This window comes from Megalobrama amblycephala, linkage group LG1, assembly GCF_018812025.1.
Source record: "Megalobrama amblycephala isolate DHTTF-2021 linkage group LG1, ASM1881202v1, whole genome shotgun sequence".
NCBI classification, from domain to species: Eukaryota; Metazoa; Chordata; class Actinopteri; order Cypriniformes; family Xenocyprididae; genus Megalobrama; species Megalobrama amblycephala.
Genome location: NC_063044.1, coordinates 7910455 through 7934464, shown reverse-complemented (window position 1 = coordinate 7934464; position 24010 = coordinate 7910455). Strand labels below are relative to the sequence as shown.

The 24010-nt window shown below is 35.7% G+C and overlaps 1 protein-coding gene and 1 pseudogene across 1 annotated transcript in view; both read right to left on the bottom strand.

The window, feature by feature from the left end:
- LOC125243169 (gastrula zinc finger protein XlCGF57.1-like) overlaps window positions 1-24010 on the bottom strand; it is a 132833-nt gene that overhangs the window by 83171 nt on the left and 25652 nt on the right. The gene's annotated exons all lie outside the window — the stretch shown is intronic.
- On the bottom strand, window positions 44-23137 carry LOC125243225 (annotated as a pseudogene).

Here is a 24010-nt window from a genome sequence, read left to right as displayed (position 1 = left end):
AAAGAAACCTGCTTTGGATGTATTATGTTCAGGACAAACGTAATAGCACTGCAATAAATTGGCTTTATTAGGTTAAGGACCAACGTAATAGCACTGCTTATATGTTGGCATGTAACGTAATTGCGATTTGCAAAATAGTTTCCTCAGAACGTATTTCATGTGATACAGGGTTGTTAACATGATACATAGCCTACATTTCAATGCCATTATTTCTTAAGCAAAATATGTCTTGATGTACAGATCGAAATACTTCTCATGCATTTCACATACAGTTTTTTAGAAAATCAACCTACAAATGGCTTACAGCAAATATTAATCTGGAAAAGGAGAAAATGTTTTAACATGTTTTTACACAATCAACAGTAATAATGCTAAAATATTTAGCAGCTAAAAAAAAAAAAAAAAACCCTTATTGCAAAGCCAAATACAGAGTAACCAGATTTCAAGTGAGTGGATTTTTTCAGGTTTTTCTGAAGTGGTGTTACAAATCTTACGGAACGGATTGTGTTGCTCTCTGATGTGGTCATGATATGTTTCAGTTTTACTTCTCACGTCGAGTAAGAATAAAAGTAGAAAAGCAGAAGAAAATGTACCTCTGCAAACACATGCTTATAAATAGGCCTAGGTGACACTTTCACACTTGCAGTTTGCAGTTGTGGCAAAACTCTCAATAGTAAAACGATAAATCTGACCAAACCATGACCTGCAAAAACTGCAAACAACACATTTTAAAACATCTGCTGAAAGTTCCTCTTTTTCTTTCTCACGTCCTTTGTGGCTTTAAAGGAAAAGTTACATGATGTAAAACAGACAAAGATGCTATTGCTTGAGATTGTAATATGCATAATGTGAATCGCCAGTGTGTCAGAGATCATCTGTTATTAGTGATGTTTCACAGCGCTGTAGATCACTTCATCTTGGTCAGGAGGACGGCTCTGAGAATGATTTAATAAAACACAAGATGGAGTGAGATGAATTTCAATAAGCCAGTGATTAAAAGCATTGAGATTATGCACTTCCACTGCTTGGCCATAAATAGATTATATCAGTTTTACATATATGCATACAGTATATGCATACCAGCAATGTATTAATGCTTACATTGGAGACCTGGTTTTGTTCATTGTCCTTTCCTTTCTTGAAGACCACTGTGTCATACGTCACAGGACCTTCTGTCTGTACAAGAGGAGCGCAAACAAAACTTTGTAAGATTATTCAGATGGTATGAATTTAAGGTCATGTTGCAGTGTTAGATGGTGTATGTCTGATCTGTAGATATTTTAAGGCCTAAACACACCTCAGAGCAGACGTCTTGTCCTTGTGTGGGCAAATCTTAAAACAGGAAGAATTATATTAAAACAGGAAGAATCATATCATAAAAACCACATTCAACCTATAAAAGTTTTTACAAATGAAAAAACATAAGGGATATTCAAGGAGACTAAAATATGAGTTTTCACCAAAGGTAATGCGACAGTGCAATAAATCCTGTGAAATTGGATTTGAGGCATTAGCAGTGAAATATTGCTCTGAATTGAATAGGCAAATGTTGAACTGACTGCGTTTTTGTATAATCCTCCAGATCACCAAAACCAGCATCAGAAGCAGAAGTAGCGGCACAGCAGTCCAGAGCAGCAGAAAAATCCCGTCCCTGTGTTCAGATGAGGTAACCTCTGTATCATTACTTGTTTGGTGGTTTTCACTTATAGAGCTGTTAGAAATAGAGTCATTTTGGGTTTAAAATGACAATAACGTAATAAAGAAAAGTCCATTTTTAAATCTGTAGGCAGCAAAATCTTTCCACCTCTAACTACAGTGAAATCATTGTCTGACATTCTTAGTGATTAATTCAGCTTTCAGAGATTAACTTACGAAGAAGGATCAGCATCATCAGAGCTTTTATCACTTTCAGCTGAGTTTGGAGGACAAAAAACAAAACATCAGTTACATATGATAAAAACATGTTGTTTGATGTAATGTTTAATACACAGATGCAGTTACACATGTCAATATATAGGGATACAGTGGGAACTTTTATGGGTTATATGGGTTATATATTTATTGTTTATATATATATATATATATATATATATATATATATGTATAATATTTAGTAATTATAGAATGTAATTTAATATTTATAAATATTTTTATTATTTTGATATAATAAAACAATGAAATAAAATACAATTTAGAAATTACACACAGATATAAATAAATGCATCATGTCAATTAAATACTTTTTTACAAGATAACTGAAATAAATGACTTACTTGTATTGTTATATTTATTGTCCCTCTTAACAAAGAGTTGAACAGGAACCTGCAGCTCTCCTACTGAGCAGAAGAACCATCCAGAATCACTGAGTCTCAGTCCAGTCATCAGCACAGTGAAAGATCTTCTCCTAACATCATCACTGATCTGGACTGATGGATTCTGGGATGTGTCAGTCCTCCCCACTGTGTAACAGCCCTTATCTTTAATTCTGCACCACTGTTTGAGTTTATTCTGATATCCAGAACTGTAGAAACACTGGACACTGACATTACCACCTTCATGTCCAGATACACTGCTGCTCACCACAGACACATCAGGAGCTGAACACACAGACAGCAACAAAAGTTTGAATTAAATATTGTGTTAAATCTAAACAGGTAAAAACACATATTACACAGAGGAAAAGTAAAAAATGGACCTTGTTTACCTTGTTTAACAGTTAAATACAAATGTTTTTTGTCATCTGGTTTTGTATAAGTGCCGATCTCCACAGCACACCAGTAATTTCCAGAGTCTGAGGATGTTAGATTGCTGAGTTTCACAGTAAAAATATTCTGTTCTGGATAATCAGATATTGTCCATTTCCCTGTATCGTTTGCACGGGCTGTGATTGTGCAAGAAATCCAAGGTGACCCTCTACACCAGTATTTTGGGTTCAGTTTATACTGACTGTCATACAGACACGGGATTGTAACAGTTTCTCCTTCTCTCACAGTTACATGATCTAATGTCTTCTTGCTCAGAGTTCCTGTAGACACAAACACACATTGGCAAAATTAGTGTGTTCAGTTATAGTCTGAGGAATGGTGGTTTTAGGAATAATGAGATAAAGAGTAAATTAAATGAAACGTTACATTTGTGTTAATAACTTTCTTTTTATGATATATGTTTTAATTTCAGATTTACTTTAATGTTGTCATTTCATAATCGTACTGTATTACAGGTATATTTACAGAACACATTTTTTTCCGTATATGTCAAAAATCAGTTTTACAAACTGATCTGACTTTTATCTATTGGTCCCAGGTGGAAAAAAAGTATACCTGAATGCATAAAAAAAAAAAAAAAACTTAAATACAAGCAAGTACATTTGTAGTACAGTCTTATTTTTTGTACTAAATAAAATTGTAAAACACTATTAAAAGTATATTTCTAGTTCAGTTGTAGTTCTGTGCACTTGAAAACGTATACTAAATGCAACTAATACTTAAATTGATTTTTAGTGCATTGAAATAAAGTATACTACCGCAAAAATATACAGAGTTTTATTAGTGTATTTCTTAAAAGTGTGCATTGAATGCTTTAAAAATTACTTAAATCTTAGTAGACTTATACAGTAATCCTAAGTTTAAATTAAATTGATTTAATTAAAAATATATTACTAATGTAGTTATAAGTACATTTTCCCAACTGTGGTACTTAAGTACACTTAATATAAATGCACTAATTAGCACTAACACTTAAATAGTAAACAAAGTATAGAGAAGTGTTTTATTAGTGCATTACGTAAAAGTGTGCTATGAACGCTTTACATAAAATTTTAGTGATTTTTATATATACTGTCACTAAGTTCTATTTTAATGGATTTTCATGAGAAATAAAACATGCATGCTAAATGTGTACTAAAATGTACAATTTAACAGTAAGTATACTTTTAGCATAAAGTACTTAAAGTGCTATATTTTCTATATTTTAAAGTGGGAAAAAAGTGCTTCTAATGACATACTAAAAGGGCTAGTTTCACAGACAGGGCTTAATTTTTTAAAAGATTATATATATATATATATATATATATATATATATATATATATATATATAAAATTAAGCCTGATTTCAATTAGGGTATTTAAGTAGCTTTTATAAACACACCCTAGAAAAAACATGTGCATCTTGAGACAAAACAATGGCAGTGACATATTTTAAGATATTTTAGTGCAAGTTGCTTTCAGTTAAAAAAGCTCAAACATGCATTTTAGTCTAGGACTAGCTTAAGCCTTCTCTGTGAAACCGGGGGATAGTGTACTTGATTGTACTTGTCACGGTTTGCGGGTTCACTAGTTCACTGGTTCAGTCTCTCTGTGAGTGTGTGTTGCTGCTGATGAGCTGATCAGCATCAGCTGTGGTTCTTCAGTGCCGCTATTTAATGTCTGTGCTTTTTGCCCTGTGTTGTCAGATGGTTGGTGTATTTGTGCAGTGTTAGTCATGGTGTCTGCGTCTCTTGTTCCTGTTCTGGATACTTTTGGATTACCTGTTGGAGGACTGGTTTGCCCATTGCAGTCTCTGTGCTACCAAGAAATACTTTGCCATCTGCACCCTCAACGTCTGACCCTTGCTATCTTTCCTGCTGCTATTTTTCTTAATAAACTGATATTTGCTGCTTTCACTATTGAATCCTCCTTATTTCACATAACAATATTTAAAGACACCATTAACATTTAGTTAAGTATATCATTTAAAGGGAATATTAACATAGTTACAATACATTTGAAATGAATTATTTAATGTTTATAAAATGGTTAGTTCCTGTCCTTGGTTCTGATTGGTCAAAAGCTGTGTGTTATTCACAATAAAACACGGCTATGACCGCTTCACCCAACGGTTCTGTGTATCACTACACAACACCCTTAGCAACCACTCTTAGCAACGTAAACTGTATGTTCTCAATTGATATTGTTCATTAAGCTTACTGTATTATGTAGAAGAGTGTTGTGAGAAAGAGTATGAGCGAGTTTATTACCTCATTCAATTGCAATTTCCTTCAGGTAGTCCTTTGTTCATAATAAAAAATTGTTTAAAGTCCGATGTATTACTGTCCTTTTAACATTTAAGGGGTTTTATGACTGACAGAGCTAGGCTGCGTTCCAGTTCGGTTTTTAAATGCCCTTCCCTCGTAACTTCCCTCGGTTGTGACTCGGAACGTCAGCTTACGTTGCACGAGTGCCCACTTCTGGCGGATTTGCAATGGGCAATGGAACGTTAAGCCCTTGATCACTTGGTCCGCAATGGAGCTGATTTATTATTTATTTTTTCCCCTTACAAATTTGTTTATACAGTTCTATATGTATATAATGTGTTTTAAAAAATAATTAATATGTCATAGAATTGTTTGTGGTAGGGTAAATTAAACGCGAATGCGGTGACGTCATAATCGTGTTCCATTGTGTTATGGAGCTGCCTGAAGTGTCATGTGAAGTAGACTGTCCTCGGTTAAATCGAGGGAAGGGTCTGTCCATGTAAACTTCCCTCGTCCACTTCACGAAGGGAACGCACTTCAAAATGGCGGCAGGGATTCCCCCGAGGGGAAGTGTGTAGGGAAGTTCGCGAGTGCGTGTCTAAAACTGTGAGTGGACAGAGCTAGTCAAAGCATTTTTCAGTTGCGTCTTGTTCTGTGTTCATAACAATTCAGTCTTTTCAATGTAAAAGTCTTCGCTACTGACTGACACACTCATAAAGACAGTCTTTGCCGCCATCTAATGGTGTAATAATGTAGCTTCTGTTACTGTTCACGGTCAGGGACTATTTTTTGCAGCGGAAGGAAGGCTTTTAGAAAAAGTTTACTAATTAAAGTTGCATTGATACATATTTCTGGCTTTAATATTTGTATTGTGTGGTAACTGTTTTATAAAAGCAATAAGGTACTCGAGTGCTGTATTGTAAATAAGTCACAGCTGAAGGGGTTGCAGGCAACAACGCCCTTCAGCCGTTACTTATTCACAATACAGCACAGCCTCTCGTACCTTATTGCTTACATAAAATTATGTGGGCAATACATTATAAAAACATATATTTATCATATAATATTCTTATATTTTAAATAATTCATAAGTGTATTTTCTATGTCTGATGAGTATATTTAAAAGTTTATGAAAGATTGATTCAAGTGTACTACAAGTGGTAACTAAATACATTTTTTTAATACAGATGATAGTATGTTAAAAGCACATTTTAGTTCGTATTTCATGGTGTCTCAAAATAGCACAGTTGAGTACACTTAGATGTTCTTTAGATTATCTGAAGAAGTACTAAAGATTTTTTTAGAATATTATATAGTATAGTATATTTTTTTAGAGCACTTCAAGTACATTATGGAAGTGTACTAAAAGTATATTTTGAAAATATTGTTGAAAACTTAATTATGTGAAATTAAAACATACAATATTTCCTTTGTGTTCAAGTCTTACACAGCAGGATATAAACTGAACTGCCACAGCCCTGAAGATTATACTTTTTATATATACACATACATATACAGTATATTTAAATATACATGAAGTACTACTTGCTTACCCTGCTGTCTTTAGGAAGTGAGATCAATCAAAGAATATAAAGAAACAACAGGAGAACAAGGTATTTTATTTAAAAAACAAACAAACAAACAAAAAAACATAAAAGCCTGTTTTAAGGGTAGAATGTAATTTCTGTGTCTTACCTGCAATGTAAAGTAATACACCAAAGAGCATCGGAGGAAGAGCCATGTGACCGTCAGAGTGAGTAAAAGACAGAACCTGAAATGAACATTTGACTTCCTGCTTCTGATAATGAGCCGTTCCTGTTTCTGTACTCACTGATGCAACTGAAGTCAGACAAATCCTGTGCGCACACACACACGAGCACACGCGCATACACACTTTAACTGCTCTAAAGATGACACAAGTATTTTTAAATGTTAGTTAAAAATGCACTTGAAAAGGTTTAGATCAAAGTAAAGAGCTGAAGCGAACTTACAGTACAGCACTAAAGAAATATGTGCAAAAATATACAACCCCACTTCCAGAAAAGCTGGGACATTTTGTTAAATGCAATAAAATCACCTCAAAAACAACCTTTATTTAACTGACAAAAGTATGAAAAAAAGAAAAGTTTCCACTGGCCAAATTCATTGTATTTTGTAAATATAAACAAATTATGATTTTGATGGCTGCACCACACTCCAAAAACATTGGGATAGATGTGAAATAAAAGTGTAAAGATTAACCGCAGTTAAACAGCAGGTGAATTGGTAATAGGCGAGGCTCATGATTGGGTATAAAAGGAACATTCACCAAAGACTTGGTTTTGCAAGCAAAGATGGGTCATGGCTTATCACTATGTGCCAAATTTCATGAGAGAATAGTCAAACAATTGAAAAATCACATTTCTCAATGCAAGATCGCAAAGTATTTAGGTCTTTCGCCATCTACTGTACGTAATATTGTGAAAAGAGGCAGGAAACCTCTGTTTAATGTGAGTGACCTTTGAGCCCTTCGAACCATCATGCTGCTGTGTTAAAAACAGGCACATGTGCTCAGGAGTACTTTGGAAAACCGTTGTCACTTAATACAGTCTGCTGCTACATCAAGAAACGCAACTTGATTCTCTGTTACCCAAGGAGAAAGCTCTTCATCAATGCAGTGCAGAGATGCTGCTGAGTTCTCTGGGCCCGGGCTCATCTCAGATGGTCAAAAAATGGTTTCAGTTAGTTTTGGGAAAAACGGGCATTGAGCTCTGTCCCAAAGACTTTCGTCAGCGACAGGTAAGCAAACATCTGTCATAGTACAGGGGTGCATCAGTGCAAATGTCATGGCCAGTAGCGTGTTTACCCACCACGCAAAGCACGCAATTGCGTGGGGCCCCGCGGCTTGGGAGGCCCCCGTGATTTCTCCCGACGGGGACCTCACGGTGGTGTGGTCTACGTGATACGCAGTATATGCCATATTCCCAATAGGAAAGGTCAAGGATTTGCATATACCCAGTTTAAAAAAACACGAGAATACGGACTTGGTGCTCTTTAATGTGCCGTGACAGATTGTAACGCCTCAGTTCAAGAGAAGGGGCAGCCTGACGAGCACGTGAACTGAACCTCTGCTTTAATACCAGTTACAGCGCGAAATAAACATGAATGAACTAAAGGTATGTTAAAAGATACAGAACAACTTACCAAAGTCCATAAAATATCTTGTAATAAACAAACGTAATATCACATTTACCTCAGAACAAACATATTCATCATGACCATTAACTCGTTAGTCAACTAGAAAAATTAACTCTAGAGAGGAGCATTTAGCTTAATATATGCACCATACTACATATTAATTATTTTTAATGTAGCCTAAATCAATAAGTTATATAATGCATGTTTGAACAAATCCATCAAGTCGAAAGCCACCTTTTAAAGGTGCCCTAGATTCAAAATTTGAATTTACCTCGGCATAGTTGAATAACAAGAGTTCAGTACATGGAAAAGACATACATTGAGTTTTAAACTCCATTGCTTTCTCTTTCTTATGTAAATCTCATTTGTTTAAAAGACTTCCGGAAAACACACGGATCTCAACATAACACCGACTGTTACGTAACAGTCGGGGTGTACGCCCCAATATTTGCATATGCCAGCCCATGTTCCCAACATTATGAAAGGCATTAGACAAGGGCAGCCAGTAACGTCTGGATCTGCACAGGTGAATCAACAGACTAGGTAAGCAAGAACAACAGCGAAAATGGCAGATGGAGCAATAATAACTGACATGATCCATGATAGCATGATATTTTTAGTGATATTTGTAAATTGTCTATCTAAATGTTTCGTTAGCATGTTGCTAATGTACTGTTAAATGTGGTTAAAGTTACCATCATTTATTACTGTATTCACAGAGACAAGAGCCGTCGCTATTTTCATTTTTAAACACTTGCAGTCTGTATAATTCATAAACACAACTTCATTCTTTATAAATCTCTCCAACAGTGTAGCATTAGCCGTTAGCCACGGAGCACAGCCTCAAACTCATAGAGAATCAAATATAAACATCAAAATAAATACTTTACTCACATAATTCGAAGCATGCATACAGCATGCATGACGAACATCTTGTAAAGATCCATTTGAGGGTTATATTAGCTGTGTGAACTTTGTAAATGTGCTGTAATATAATCGAGAGCTCGTGTGAGAGGGAGCACGTGAATTAAAGGGGCGCCGCACTGAAAAAATCAGTGCATAGTTAATGACGCCCCAAAATAGGCAGTTAAAAAATTAATTAAAAAAAATCTATGGAGTATTTTGAGCTGAAACTTCACAGACACATTCAGGGGACACCTTAGACTTATATTACATCTTGTGAAAAAGCATTCTTGGGCACCTTTAAATGTTTATATTTCAAAAAAACAAATTGGAGTAGAAATAATTTTAAAGTTAGTAGGCTTGTGATATATTATATAAAAAAAAATCCTTAATTTAAGTTTGTATACAAATAAGTTAATTTTAACCTAAAATATTCATGTAGTACCAACTGATCCACATATATTTTACAGCATTAGTTGAGAGATTTTTTTTTTTTTTTGAGAAAATTTGCCATGTACTGTCTGTACCTGATATAGGCTACAGTATATCCAAAATAACTGATACTGAATCGAATTGCAAGCTTGTGAATCAAAATGCATAACTATGATGACAAGACTGGCAGGAAATGATGCAAAACAGAAAACAAACAGTCCAAACACAAGGGTGATATTGTGACATACTGATAAGCCTAATCCTTCCATTATTATTAATAATAGTTGCAACCTGCACTCTTAAATGTGCATTGAAAATTGCCAGCTGATAAACCCCGGGGAACGTGATCCCAGGGCCCCCTCCTAGAGATTTGCTTACGGCCCCCAATAACCTAAACACACCACTGGTCATGGCTGACTTGCACATGTGTGAAGGTTCCATTGATGTGAAGGCGTATATTAGGATTATACTGTATGGATTTTACATATAGGCCTACTGAGAAATATATACATATTTCCTAAGAAAGCAAGACAATGTCAGGCCTCATTCTGCACACGCTATATCAGAGTGCTTTCTTAGACACTCTAAACTGTAGAAGGGATGTGATTTAGTGGTCTGTCTGCAATCCAGATCCGTCTCTTATTGAAAATGTGTGGCCCATCATGAAAAGGTAATATAAGTCTCTGAATTCTCACCAGAATGTGTCTTTGAAGTTTCAGCTAAAAATACCCCACAGATAATTTATTATAGCTTGACAAATTTGCTTCTATCTGGGTGTGAGCAAAAATATTTTTGTGATGCTGCTCCCTGCCCATTTTTCAAAAGAGGGCGAAGCTTTAACAGTTTGTGCTTTGGTTGGTTATGCCAAGTTTGAGCACGGGATCTTGGGACATGTGGTCTTCACCTCAACGGACGGTGCAAAAGAGCCGGGATAGGACACGGGAAGAAATCATGATCATGGATGTGATTATTAACATTATGTAGTATGAAGCAGAGCAGGACCGAGTGTTGTGGGAGCTGAACGAGGCCGCTGGAGCGATTGCGCAACACACTCCGCGAGCAGCGGGACTTTTATTATGACACAGTCGCCGGCGCCGCTTCCGCTTTTCTGGTCATGAGTATGAGGTAACACAGCTCTGAGTGTACATCTGAGTGTGTTGAAATGTTATAACGTTACTCTCTGCGTTCGCTCGGCGACTGCTGTGAGACAGTGTTACACACTGCAGTAAGATAGATTGATTTTAGAATATCATATTAAATGCTGGATGGCTTGTGTTGATAAATGGCATGCAATTCATTTTAAAACGTATTGTATGATGGAGAAAATTCTGTATTACTGTTACTAAAAATAAAGCTGCATCCGATTATGCTATGTTAGCTACTTCACAAAATAGTGTTTTTCTCTGAGGCATGGTAAAGCATGGTACTCGATCGCCAAAAAAAAAAAAAAAAAAAAATCAAGAAAATTAGATTTAAACAATAAGACTAAACATGTTGAGCTATATAACAACAATTACTTTTCTGTCTATAAATATATCAAGACAGTTGTTCCCTTGTCTATTAAAACGTGTAATATATTAAAGCGTCTTTGGTGTTTCCATGGTTTCTACAAAATAAAACCGGAAACCGAGGGTAATTAATGCGGGTATGACGCAATTGACAGGCGGACTCCTCACACGTCCCGGAGCCTTGGATTAAAATTGCAATTTTGTCACGATTTACAAATAGTTGGAAACATTTGGGATATTGTACGTACTCAAGTGAACAAAATATATAACACTGGTCCTAGTGGTTTCTGGAGTCAAAAGATGCGTAACTCTTAGAGCCCTCCTTCACTTACTCTGAAAATAAAAGAAATAAAGCCTAAAGGGAAGCTTTTTTTCTCCGTATTTGTTTTTCAAACCAAATATTTATTTATTTATTTAGCCAACACACCATCCCACTCATCCAACAAAATTACAATCATTCTCTCAACAGTCACACAAAGTACATGTCAACTAACCACAGCAAATCTCTTCAACCACTCCTTCTCCTTCCCGGAACGCCACAATCTGAGGGATTTAAGGCTTCTCATTAACCTGAAACACCTGCCTCCACTAATTATCTCAACCCACATCATTAGCCCATTAGAAGTCTGTGGGTCCCAAACAGCACCACAAGAGGGAGACAGAGACTCAACAGACTAAATTTGACAGAAATCAAATCTACAGAAGAGTAGAACAAAACACTTAAGTAATCCCTGAATTACAAGTATATACAGACTAAAAATCATCACTAATTTGATAAACTTGGCTGGTCTGTAATAATATAAATACATCATATGATACAAACAAGACCATTTATCCAGTTTAATGTATGCATAATTGCCAGAGATTACAGAGAACTGGTGCTGGTTACTACAGCATTTAATGGCAGGTAAATTAGTTAGTTAGCTACATATATTAATTGGGTTAGTACACCAAAAAAAAAAAAAAAGAAGAAGAAAATTCTGTCATTAATTACTCATGTCATTCCAAACCTGTAAGACTTTCATTCATGTTCGAAACACAAATGAAGATCTTTTTAATGAAATCTGTGAGCTTTCTGTTCCTCCATAGACAGCCTACACAACTACCATAATGCAACAAGCCCCAGAGAGGTAGTAACGAAAACATCATAAAAATAATCCATGTGAGTCGTTTAACCTCACTTTTATGAAGCGACAAGATATTTTGTAAATAAAGTGGCAAATTATGTTTGGGTTTTTTTTGCAAACAAAGCACCATTCATGTCAATTCATAAAACTGAGGTTAAACCACTGGAGTCACATGGATTACTTTAATGATGTCTTTACTACCTTTCTGGGACTTCAAAGTGGTAGTTGTGTAGCTGTCAGTGGAGCGACAGAAAGCACTCAGATTTCATTAAAATGATCTTCGTTTGTCTTATGGGTTTTTACATACAGGACAAATGTGTCTTAAATGAGTAACTTAAAGGGTTTGTTCACCCAAAAAAGAAAACAATGTCATTTATTACTCAATCTCATGTTGTACACCCGTAAGACATTCGTTCATCTTCGGAACTCAAATTAAGATATTTTTGATGAAATCCAATGGCTCACTGAGGCCTCTATTGCCAGCAAGTTAATTAACATTTCCAGTGCCTAGAAAGGTACTAAAAACATACACTATATTGCCAAAAGTATTGGGACGCCCTCTCCAAATCATTGAATTCAGGTGTTCCAATCACTTCCATGGCCACAGGTGTATAAAATCAAGCACCTAGGCATGCAGACTGCTTCTACAAACATTTATGAAAGAATGGGTCACTCAGTGAATTCAAGAGTGGTACCGTGATAGGTTGCATAGTCCATTTGTGAAATTTCCTTTTTGCCAAAAAAATATCTAAATAATGACTTTATTTAACACTATTTAGTGATGGCTGAATTCAAAAAAATTTTGACGAAGCTTTACAAAGCTTTTGTTTCGGATCGCTTGCCAAAGTCACGTGACTTTGGTGCTCCGAACCACTGATTGAAAACAGAAGATTCGAAGCAGTGTTTTGAAATCGCCCATCAATAAGATATTATTGAAAAGTTGTTATTTTGTTTTATTTGGCGCACAAAAAGTATTCTTGTCGCTTTATAATATTAAGGTTGAACTGTTGTAAATATGTTTTTAGTAGCTTTCTGGGCACTGAAAGTGTACATTTTTTTTTATCAAAAATATCTTAATTTGTGTTCCGAAGATGAACAAAGTGTTGGGTGAACTAACCCTTTAATGCAGAGAATGTAATGTCCTAATTGTGCAATTAAAATTAATTAAAAACAAACAAAACAAACAAAAAATAAATGCAAAGTAAAATAACATGTTTTTAATGAACAGTAATTTAATTACAACTAGCAAAACTGCATTTATGTAACCCTACACTTTATGAAGGCCTAATTTGGACTTGCATGAAAAGAAACATGAAGGTTTCAGCTCTTTCTAAAGTGTTGATGTGTCGTCTTTGTCCTCCATTTGGTCAAGAATCCACTCTAATGTGCCTGTAAGATGCAGAGAAATGAAATGCACTTCTATGCAAGACTGGAATTATTCATTTTATTTCAACTATATAATGCAACAACAACAACACTGACACATTTACATTTTTTAGCTATATACAACCTGTTAACTGTCAGTGTCCCACCAGTGGGATGCTTGGTGCTCATTTTTATTGCCTATTACAGTATATCACATATTTTTATTAATCATTATAAATTGGGTATAATTCAAAAGCTTAAACCCTGAGTATTCATCTGGTTCAAATCGGGCATTGCATTTCTATCTATTGATGACAGAATTTTCATTTTTGGGTATCCCTTTAAATCCTTTTATCAGGCTCCTCCCCCTAATGGGTGGTGTCATGTTTTGTATTACAAATTTACTGCACTATTTTACAATCAAAACTTTTTGTACTTTATTTTTTTCAGCAGCAATAATCTTATTCCAAACCATTAATGAATTACAACCATTAAGTTTGGATAGCATATTCATGTCTATGTTCAAAAAGGAGGGTGACAGTTAACAGGTTTACACTAACTAAAACTGAACTGGTAGAAATAGAATTATAATTAATTATTACTAATTTACAATGATTTACTTTCAATTGCTCATAAATATTATTAAGAAGGAGAAGTGTGTGTATGTTATAAACTCACAGTCTTGCGAGGTTTCTTCACAGAGCTGTAGATCACATGACCCTCTGGATCCACTGATGATAAACTCTGTGAATAAACACGATCAGCGGTAAGAATCTCAAGTCAGTTTCACAACCATTAGCGTGTAATTTCTGTGTCACATGACGGAAATGCAAAAAAGTGTGATCATTTACAATCAAGTTTCTCTTTTGAACTGGACAAACAGACTGTGTGACACATTCAGACCATTCAAAGATGACACTTACTGCCTTATTAAAGATCACAGAACTGTATAACACTGAACTGTCATCCACTGAGGCAGAAGACTGTGAATAAACACATTTGATGATCATTAATTTGCAATCAGCTTCTCAGTAAATGTCTACAGACAGGACTGATGACTTACAGTAGCAGCTGCTGAACTGCTGGATGTCATCTGGTTTTCAGAGGGAGTCTGCATCAAACAAACACAGATTAGATTATTTCTGAAGATTTCTGAATTCCTTCAGTATGTAAAATACTCACTGCATTACTGGTGCTGTTGAAATGTTCTTCTTCTCTAATGTGACCCCTCTCTGTCAGAGTGAAATATGAAGATTAAATAACAATATTTTTCATGGACACTCTTAAAAAACCCTTTATTTGTTAAATGAATTACAATAATATACTGTCAGTTCTCCAGAAGTAAGAGAAAACTCACCCGGCTTCTTTCTCAGTCTCCAGGTTACTATTACAACAAGAGAAACAAGCAGCAACAGCACGAGCATCGCTACAAGACTCATGAGCAGAATCCCATCATGCCTAGAGTGATGGAGACATATTTGTATTTATCATGCAGAACTATACTTACTTTTAATGCATAGCAAGTTCATCTGTTAAAGCAAAAGCCCATTTACATGCCTTAAATAATTGTTTTGCTCATCCTGGCTGCGTATTTCTGTATTAGTCTCTGTGGCCGCTATTAGAGATGGCTTGGTTTTATATCTGCAATTAAAAATAGCATTATTTATAGTGACATGTAACAGTTTGGTATCGGTTACTATGAATGACTGAATAACAATGTTCACACTTACATGTGTGTTTCAGGTATTGAGGCTGTAGTCATAACTACTGCCAAAAACAGAAACAGAGAAACAAGTTTCTTAGTTTCATGTTATCATTAATGAAAGAAGCTGTTTGTTATGGAAACCTAATTTCAATTTTTGTCATAAAAATATCTCATATATTATCTCATAATGACTTGGTACTATCTCATAATCTTGACTTTTTAATTACTTTTACTTTGAATTTTTGATTTATTATTATTTTTTTTTTCAGAATTTCAGCTTTTTATGTCATAATTTTGACTTTTCACCTCGTAATTTAGAACTTTTGTCACAAATATGTCTTTGTATGTCATAAATTCAGGGGAACCATCAGGGCCCTAAAGGCCCTCAGAGAGGACAATAAACTTCTAAATCCCTTTGAGGAAATCTGCCAGTTCAGTTTGTGTTGTGTAGATGTCCGTTTTCTCCATATTGGTGGTCCAGCTGTGAAATTACAGAGGGACAAGCCATAGCAAGTCAGGCAGAGACTAATTTTAAAATACAGGAAAATTGACCAATCATATAGTCCCCTTTAATGGGTGGGGCTTGTTATTACTAAGTTTGTGACACATTCCACCCATTGTGGGAAACTCAATCAGAAAAACAACAACAAAAACACTGTTCCCTATGGAAACCACAAGCAACACTAATGAGGCGGACATCATTTGGTAATTTATTATCCACACCATTTTCGAAATTTACTTTTAAAGAAAATCTGGAGTTAACTGGCAAAGGAAGACCTACACCAGAGCTTAATTTTGTGCAGAAAGCCAAAGCTTTTGAAACCACAGCAATTAAGAGATACCAATGGATGAAAGCCAGGGGCGGAGCTATAGGGAGTAGCAGTGGTCATCATTGGCCTGCTTGGCCATCCTGCTGACAACTGCTGTTTCTGTCTCTCTCTGTTTTTTTTCTCGACAAGAATTGCGTTTATTTAGACGCAGAACTATCTCATTATGACCACAACAAACGGGAGCATTGTCAGGCACGCATTCCAACTTCATACTGAGCGCCAGGCACAAGTCAAACGAGCGTGGAAAAGGGTGCCAAATGAGCTTCAAGAGATCAACAGTGAACAAACAGTAGATGTTGTCAGACTATATGTCAGTAAAATGAACTTTCTTGCCCTGGCAGCCATTATACTGTGATCGTAGCAATTGCACGCGTCTTCAATTGCACACGTAAATGCGCTGTATATCACTTCATATAAATAAGCCCAAAAGAAATTACGAGCTGACTCCGTAGTTCTGTCGTCAATTAGTAAGTGATGAAATTACCAAAATACAACATGACTGGTACTTTGTGTGTTCGCTGGTAAGGATTAGCATGCAATGTTCATTCTATTCATCAGGAGCAGTTTGTGTTTCATTAACAGTTCATATTAGTATTGTGTATTTACCATGATAACTGTTGTTTCTGTAACCCCAAAATGCCACTTTATTTTCACTTTGTGTTATTAGGGCCCATGCACCGATGGTGTGAGGAGCCTATTGTAGTTGCTCGGTCTATTGTTCTTCTCCGAAATGAAGCACATTTTTGAGGGCCTACATATACATGCTCGAAAACTCATGAAACTTTGCATATGCGTCAGAAGTGGTGAAAATTTACGTCTGATATGGGTTTCAGAATTAGGTGTGGCAAAATGGCTCGATAGCGCCACCTAGAAAATTTCAATTAAGCGCCCTTTGCGCTATTTTTCACGTACAAGTATGGAATTCAGTAAACACATGTAACAGCCCAATACCTACAAAAAAGTCCCTGGGAGAAAGATCTGAAAACCCAACAGGAAGTCAGATATTTTGAATTTTCTCTGCAAAAGTTTTGCCATTTTCAGATGTTGTACTTTAACAAACTCCTCCCAGAGGTTTAACCAGAATAACATCACATTTGGTCAGTCTAATATAAAGGCCTTAGCGATGTTAAATTGCAAAGATCTTGAGTTTTCATTGAAGGGCGTGTCCGTGGCGGCCTGACAAAGTCTGAGTTTTCGCCATGAAACAGCAAGTTGTTGTAAGTCAGGCATACAATGTCCAACCTGCCCCAACTTCACATGTTTGATAAGAGTCCTGACCTAAAGACGTCATCTACATGACAATATTCAGTTAGTCATAGAGCCACCTGTTAACAACAGGAAATGGCATGCTTTACACTTTCATTCACTCCCTGAAACACATTTAAATATGCCATGAAGTACCAAACATGCTAGAAACACATTAAACACATGCAACACTTGGCTAAGTGCTAAAGTATGCGATTAACACCACGAAACAGGAAGTTGTTGTAACTCAGGCATACAATGTTTAATCTGCCGGAAACTTCACATGTTTGAGATGAGAGTTGATTCCTTTGCTGTATAGTCCACTCTGACTCTAGGGCTATTAGGAGTCGACTCCCCATCACTATTATTTATGTTAAGCTGTACTTGAGAAAACAGTTATTTTGAAGAATTACTGGTCAGTCTGTAAATTTAATTCCAAAATTGTGGATTCCAAAATGCCACAGTTGCTGTTCACTGATGATGTGGAAGTATCTGTTGCTAATGTTCATTTATTTTCAAAGGTAACATGCAGTATTATAGAAGAGGACACAGTATGTTAGGCTGATTTTAGGCTGAGTTTACTTTTTGTGGTGAAAGGGCCACGGTTTGAAAATCACAGTTTGCTACTGCTTTTATGTCATAATTATGATTTACTAAAGCATGATTTTTTTTTTTTCATATGTGGCTGAAATTTTGTTCCATAGTATGAGGAGCAGCTAAACAACGATTTACTCCAGAGTATTACATTATCTTTTCTGATGGATAAATGATTGTACAGATTACATTTCATAATACCTTATTAAACATTAAAAATATTTAATCTGATCAACCCAGTTCAGCTGTTCCTTACTGTTTACTATTTTATTCAGACTTGTAGGATTTCTGTTGGCAGATGACTGTGTTGTGGACCTGCAAAACAATGTAAAAAGAGAAAGACAAATATGTTATACGTGAAACACAAAAGAAGAAACAATGTACTTGTCACTCGTCTCTATGCACTTCTTTCCTCAAGAATGCCAAGACATCCAATGTTACTGAAATAAAAAGATTATTTGGCTTCAGTAGAGTTAGAATACAGTCAGTTTTCATAAAACCTTTATGGTGGTTTTGTGGCCTTTGTTGAAGGCCATTTATTGTAATAATACGAAAAAGAACGAACAGTAAATGAAAGTCATTTGTTAAAGTACAGAATCAAACTAATATTTACAGATAATAAGCTTAATTAGCCCAACTCATTCTCTCACATATAGACATTAATAATTATTTCATAAAGATATTAATAAAGGTAAAAATGCACTGGGAAATCAATTTAAGGGAGCAAATATTGTCCCTTATGGAAAAGGTGTGACTGCAGTCTAAGTGGAAGAGAGGGGGTACGCAGAAGGATGTCAGACGGTATGCCACACAAAAGTTTGGGAACCACTGTTTTAAGTGGTCAAAAATGTCACCTACATGTCTGTCTCAGAGTCAGATGGTGTAGTTGTTGGGCGGTTTGTCACTGCTTGAAAGGAGAAAAATATGAGGTTAGTTTTAGAGCATTAAAGGGAACCTCGGATGCAAAACAGATTCTGCCCTATTAGCATAGACTCCGCCCTCAGTGAGCTGTACACAGTCTGCATGTTTATTTCCTTGCCAGAGCATTTAACAGCAACATTCAAGACGTGTATTCTTACTAAAGCTACTAAAGTTAATTCAGTCAAGAGCAGGGAGTGATTTTCTGTTTTTATTGTGTTGTTTGATTCATATTAACAGCACACAGTAGTATGTACTGTATATTACTCTGCTTTCACTTTAATACAAAGATCTAATATACACTTGCGATTTCTATACTTGCTGTTCACGTTCACAGACATAACTCACTGTGTTTATGTGAACTGTTTGTGTTTTTGACATAACTTTGCATCTTGTAAAAAGGACATTAGGTCCCCTTTAAGAGCGTCACAATTTGTATAGCTGAATTGATTTGTGATCTTACCAAGTTTGGGTTCATTGACAATGAGCTGAACAGGAACCTGCAGATCTCCTACAGAGCACAAGTACCATCCAGAATCACTGAGTCTCAGTCCAGTCATCAGCACAGTGAAGGATCTTCTCCCATCATCATCACTGATCATCACTGATGTGTCAGTCCTCCCCACTGTGTAACAGCCCTTATCTTTATATCTGCACCACTGTTTGTGCTGATTCTGATATCCAGAACTGTAGAAACACTGACATTACCACCTTCATGTCCAGATACGCTGCTGCTCACCACAGACACATCAGGAGCTGAAAACAGATAGCAAAAATTTGAATGAAATATTTTGTTAAATCTAAACAGGTATCTACTGAAGTAGAAAACCACATAAAACACAAAGTAAAGGAAATGCACCACAAAAACTGTTTTTACCTCGTTTAAACAGTCAAAAAGACAGCAAGTTTTGTCCATCAATCCAGCGGCTAAATTTAAAATAAAATAATTTAACATTTTTGAATTCAAAAAGCTTCTCTTGCACTGATACCGCTGAACTCCCTTTTTTTTTTTAATACATGAATCACCGAACTGAGTAATCCAATCCAGAACGAATGATTCTTATAAGATGGTTCTTTTTAGTGCATTAAAGAAATAGGCTTTTTTCTACACACAACCAGTCCAACTCCTGAACTAATGACTCTGAGTCGGTTTTTAGTAACTTAAAAACATACAGCACAGCCAATGTTGTCCGATTCCCAAATGGTTTACACTCTAAAAATAAATGCAAAAAAAACGAAACAAATTTACACAGTAAAATACCGTTTTCCATTGAAACAGTAATATACCATAAAAATAACACATTCTGGGTAATTAATATTATTTGTCATTTTTGAGAAAGTAGGCTATAGGCTACTTTCTTGAAAACAACAAATATTACCCAGAATGCATTGTTTTTACAGTATATTATTTCTGTATATTACAATGCATTCTGTATATTATAATATATTCTGGGTAGTATTATTTGTCATTTTTAAAAAAGTAGCCTATAGGCCTCTTTTCTTAAAACAACAAATATTACCCAGAATACAACTGTTTTATGGTATAAGGGACAAAGGTATAAGGAAAAAGGTATTTTACTGTGTAAGTTCGTTTAGTTTTTTTACAGTTTTTTTTAGAGTGTAGTCAAAATCCCATGTGAGGCAAGTCATTTTACTCAGCGGCCATCTCTGAAACACTTCTTGGGCAGCTATTTCAGTCATGCAAATACAGCTTCTATCTCTTTGAATGGGGAAACATCAAATTCTCCAAAGCTGTTCACCAAGCTTACAATTAAATTTCATATTTGAAATCACCAATGTGATCTGACAACACCTGTATCATAAATGTGGTTTCTTATGCTCAAATAGCATTAAAAAGGTTTATTTTTCAGGCTGGAACAGCCAATGCGCATATGCAGTCCTAAACGCTTGTCTCAGAAGCTTTTAACGGCAGCTGCAGTGATAAGATGATTTTACCAATTGGTGATTGGCTCTTTTATTTAGAAGGCGGGACTTATTCCGTCATGTTGCGTGTTGCACTTTCTCCCATTTATAATTATTTGATTGCACTATCTTTCTATATATAAAGTCTTTGTTTTTGGTGCATCAAAAACAGAGGTTGGGTCTGAAGTCACATACTTCCCTACTATATAGTCGGTGAAAAACAGTAGGTGTATGTGACAAAAGAAGTAGGGTTGCCATCCAAATACCCACACTTGTGGTCTTTGCACTTGACCACTTGTCTGCTTACATGACACATTTCCTGTATTTGGCTCAAGTGTTCAAGTGGACATGAAGACTGCATGTGTGTAGAACTTTTGATTACCCGATGGGACACACTTATAGTCTTGCAAACAGTCTTGCATTTACAGCTTCTTTTGTTTTTAAAATTATTATTTTCAGTACTTTGCAGTTTAAAATACACTTCTAAATGTCTGTTCAGTGTCGCTATGTAACTAACAGAAGACACAATTTTAAAATTGTGGTGCTTCTTTAAGTGATAAACAGCAGTTGCAAATGATGTACAAAATACAAAATACACACAGCCTACTCATCTTTGCATCAATAAAATGAGCAACAATTTATATTTAACTACCAAATACTATGTAATATATAATTAGTTTAACTTACAGTCATATATTTTCCTTGATATCGATTTCGGGGCATGTGAGTTTACGAACATAATTCATGATGGGATACGCTCCTGAAGTGGTATTCAAGGTAGTGTGGGTTTAGTGTGCATTAAGGGCACTGCACTTGGGCATTTTTAAGACATGGGACCGTGTTGTGCACTTAGTTCCTGTCGTGCACCTGCTCAAGTGGCCTAGACTGCAATTGTGGGTATTTGGACAGGGCATGTGTGTCTGAATTCACAGTACTCTGCGGCTGAATCCCAAATGGCACACTTCTATGCACTTTTGGTCTTGTGGACTTACATTGGCTGCCGTGTGCGCATGTCCGTTAAGTCCACGAGACCGTAGGGTGTCCCATTTATCATTTTAGGTTTCAGAAGGGTGCTCACAAACGCCCCCTTTGCGGCCACTATGTGCCCTCAACGTGCACTTCAGCGGAGCCCGCAAGTTTGCGAGCTACGCAGAGGACTTTACCCAGCAGTCAAAGCGGCATTACGTCACGAAAGTGTGGACTCAGAGGAAGACCGTGAGGGTTTAGGGTGCCATTTGAGATTCAGCCATAAAAGAGTAGACTAAAAGTACCTGGTTGACCTACTACTTGAAGTGTACATACGTTGGACACTTTACTATCACATGAGGCCACGGGAGAGGATTTGTAAATGATAGTGACGTGATGCAGTTGACACTGGTAGGTCACATGATAATGACAACATGGCGAATGTCTGGATTACACTAATACAACAGACATTCATACTAAATATAAAAAACTTTTTTAGCGCCTTTTATTTTTACTTTTTTAAAGTAATTATTCAGAGTACCTACTTGAGCAGTGTTGGGGAAAGTTATGAAAGTAATGCATTACAATATTGTGTTTGCGACACATTACCTAAAAAAGTAACTTATTACTTTATTTCTTAGTTAAAACATACAACGCAACAAGCATAGCTCGACTCCAGCTCAAATGTAAACCATTCAGCGCTGCGAGAGTTTCTGATTCCCAAACAAATGATTCTATCATATCTAACCCAACAACAACTCTCCTAACCATTTCATTATTTATAACATTCCTTATAGCTACATAATTTCATTATTATATTACATTCTATTTTAATAAAATGCATTATCATGTTTCTCAGACAACAAAGGTAATTTGAAAAGATATTCTTTACCTGATTTTACCGTCAGATACAAATAATAACCAGCGTCTACGGTGTCATAACCACCAATCTCCACAGCGCACCAGTAATATCCAGAGTCTGAGGTCTCCAGTCTGTCCCATCGCACTGTAAAAATACTCTGGTCTGGATAATCAGTGATGGAATATTTTCCTATTGCATTTGCATATGCCAATATACTGCAAGAGCTCCAAACTCGACCCCTTCACACAAATATTTGCAGTTTTCTTTATGTTGTTTATCATACACACATGGAATAATACCAGATGATCCAGATTTCACTGCTATATTAAGTTTCAGTGTTTTAACACCTGAAGAGAAGAACAAATGTAGAGGAAAAAACATAAAACACTCACAAACTGTATGTATAGATGTTAATGTATATAATTATAGCTTAAAGAATTCAAGTTAAACCATTTAAAAAATTTTAACAACAGACTGTATAATAGTGTAATAATGCTTTTAAATAGAATTATAGTTTTGTTTTACCTGAGATGTAAAGTAAAATCCCAGAGAGGATCAGAGGGTGAATCATGTCTGCAGTGGAGAGTGTGTGTGTGTGTGTGTGTGTGTGTGTGTGAGAGAGAGAGGAGCTGGTCACTTCTTGCAGTGTCTCTCTGTTTCCTCATGTTTCAGAGAAGAAATATCGCATGAAACCACATAAGTGTCAGCAAGTGACCAAAATAGACAATTTGCAGCAGCAATTTGCAACTCAAACTGACCCCAACACAACAACAAATCAACATTTTACTTATGAGTTTTCAACAGGTTAATGCATGTTACATGACAGTAGTGGTATAATCTGAATCAGCAGATATTTCTCTTCAGATATTTGATATACAACACTTACTCGATACATTTAATAAAAAAAAAAAAAAAAAAGAGAGGGTTGTTAATTACTGAACAAAATGTTACATTGTACAAGCTCCCGTTTTGAAAAAAACTGTCAAAGTGATTAACACAAACTGTTATGTTTAATTGTTATCTTGTTTTATTTATTATTTGTGTTCAATAGTTTTGCTGTTTTACAATGAAATGTTTCTTTTTTTTTGTTCACCTTTTTTAATTAATATACTTAAAAATGAAATGTCTAGAGTTGGTGGAAGGGGTTCATAGAGGTTGGTTTAAAATAATTTTGAACAAGAAAATTTCATTAACAAAATAAATGCGTTCAAAATATAAACTGTCATGGCAAATTATATCAAAGTTTGAGATAAAAACAGTATTGCAACCATCCTCAGTCTCTCATATTTCCCAATTAATTTCTCACAATTATGTACATTTAAAAAAAAAAAAAGGATTACAAATATTTCAAGTACAGTTCTAAATGTGTTGTGCCTGCATTGGTTCCAGGAATGAGCGTGCTGAACCTCTGAGCAAACAAGAAAATAATGTGTGAATCTGCACT